Source organism: Arachis ipaensis, chromosome B06 (genome assembly GCF_000816755.2).
Source record: "Arachis ipaensis cultivar K30076 chromosome B06, Araip1.1, whole genome shotgun sequence".
Taxonomy (NCBI): domain Eukaryota; kingdom Viridiplantae; phylum Streptophyta; class Magnoliopsida; order Fabales; family Fabaceae; genus Arachis; species Arachis ipaensis.
Window position 1 is genome coordinate 94,804,510 of NC_029790.2, and position 2,629 is coordinate 94,807,138.

A 2,629-nucleotide genomic window follows, 5' to 3' on the forward strand; every position below is an offset into this window, starting at 1 on the left:
ATTATTTAATTATATTCGTTTTTTCGGTTAATTATTCATAAATTATTTTTGTTTATTGAATAAACTAAACATCAAAATTAATTTCATAAAAATCAAGTTAACAAATTAAGTCTTATAAGTACAATTGTTAGCAAAACCCAAATTTCTATTCTTGATTAGTGTCTTTAAAAGTTAAAATACTGGTTATTAATAAGTAGACTAGAGTAACAGACGAGTTGACGTGACAATAGTTAGGCGTTAATTTGTTTGGGAGTGGATTCTTTCCAGTAAATAAAAAAATGGATGATGTGTAGTATTTAATTTAACTATTTATTATTTTCTTTCTTATTTATTTTTGGTCCCATTTATAGAATCAAAGGTGAGAGATCACACTAGATTCTGTCAAATATTAATAAAAAAACCGGAGATAATCCATTTCCAATTTGTTTCGTATATGAACGCCGTTACATCTAAATGGTATGTGTATGTACGAATAAAGCCATGAACATGGTACCCTCAAATTTAAGTAATTGAGGCAATGTATGAAAGGGCACAAGAAACAGAATTCTGGTGTGAAAAGGATAAAACGACCTACCTTTGCATTATTGTCATTCGTCCAGCATCAATAATTTTCAATTCATACCAATCATTTTTCTTTTATTTATTTATTTATTTTTTGCTACTTCTATTAAAATGTCTTTATGTGAAGATAGTATTATAAATCATTACATGAGTTCATATATTTAATTAAATATATTTGATTGAACTATACTATTTTTTACATAAAAATATCTACATGAAAGTAACCACGCCATTTTCTTTTATTTTAGGTTCTTATAAGCTATGAAATATAAATATTTTTAACTTTTTATATTTATTTATATTACTCAATTCTCTAATAGTGGCTATTTTTAATTTTTTAAATAACTATACACTTTGAGAGTTTTATTTCTTGAAAATAAATTTTTTCAAAAGTTAATAATGACATTAGTTAATTTTTATTCATATTCCTACTAACAAAAGTGATGGAAATCAGAATAATTTTATGAGAATATGATTAGTTGTATAAAAGATGAAAAATTTCTCTAATTATATATTTCTTTAACTCCNTAATCCTTTTTTATGATTAAGGTTCCAAACCTTATTGTCATTAATTATAAAAAAAAATTATTTAATTTTAATTTGTATGTATTTAATGATACTTATTTTTTCTTTGATACGTATATATCACCTAACCGTCCTCCCGTATTTAAAAAGTTTAGTTTTATATTTTTAAATAAATTTTCAATAATCATGTGAAGGTGAAACTAGACTCTACAATTTTCACGTGCAAATGTGCTGTAATTGATTCGTCTATAATACCTGTAGGTATTGTCCATTTATGGATAAGCGAAAAAGAAAACAGAGGACAAATGATCAATAATCTACAAAGAAATAGTAACATATTAATTCATAAAGCTATTTAAATAGAAAGCAAAAAATGGAAAACACTTCACATGCTCTACATAAGATTGAAGCATCCTTTGTATAGTCACGGATGATATTTCTTCCCCTGGTTGCTTATAGTTTAATACCTGATTTAATTTCTCTAGAACTCTGTCTTATAGATATTTTAGCTAGACTAATAAAGAATAATTTTCAAAACCGAACAGAGTTGCAAAAAGTTGTTGCGTATACATGGCTGCTTGTAGTAGAATTATATCTACAAACTAAAAATAAAAAATTTCAAACGTATATTAATACATGAAATACTATATTGACTCTTAGATTTAACTACTAAATAAGATATAAATTTTACTGAGTATAGATCCGTTAAAATTGGTTAAATTCGTTGAACTAATTCATTTACTTGTTAAATAGACAGATTTTTGTCTTTAAAATTAGGTTTACTAAAATTTCGAACTAAATGGACTGAGATCGATTAATTTAAAAAAAAATAGTGGATTAAACGGATTAACCTGACAATTAAACAAGTTGTTTGTTTAATTTGTTTGTTTGCATTTTCTAAAAATAAAATCAATATTTTCTAATATTTCTTTTAATTTAACTTGAAGATCTGACTCACCCACATTGAAAAAATTCTGTCGTTTAAAGATTTTGGCCAAAAAGTAATATTTTTTTTCAATTTGTTTTAGTTTAGAAATGGATTTTTTGTCCAATTTTTTTTAAAAGATAATAAAAAAAATACAAACGAGTTAACTTGTATAATCTGTCGAATTTGGCATAAACGACTCGAGCTTGAAAATTGAGGTTGATGAACAAATAAAAAATAAACGAATCAATTCATATAACCTACAAACTTAGATGTGAGTCAAGCCTAAACGGGTGGAAGTGACATATTTCATTGTCTTATTGACTCCATGTTATATCAATGATAAATAAGATACAAGTACTTTTTTTAAATATTTTATATTGTGTTAATTTGACAACTACAACATCTCAATGCAACAATCAATAGCTAAGTATATTTTTGGAGAGATCATTATTACATCTATACCACCATCAATTAGGTATATTGCACAATTGTCCCAAAATCAATAGCTAAGTATATTTTTGGAGAGATAATTATATCTATACCAAGAAATAGACATATTTCCACACGTGTCCCATTAGTGCACGAAGTGTTAGTTCAATAGTTGCTCTATATAGA

The 2,629-nt window shown here is 25.3% G+C and overlaps 1 protein-coding gene across 2 annotated transcripts in view; it reads left to right on the plus strand.

Annotated features, from left to right (window-relative positions):
• The window catches only part of LOC107604661 (protein NRT1/ PTR FAMILY 3.1), a 6,029-nt gene that overhangs the window by 1,076 nt on the left and 2,324 nt on the right, over window positions 1-2,629 (plus strand). The gene's annotated exons all lie outside the window — the stretch shown is intronic.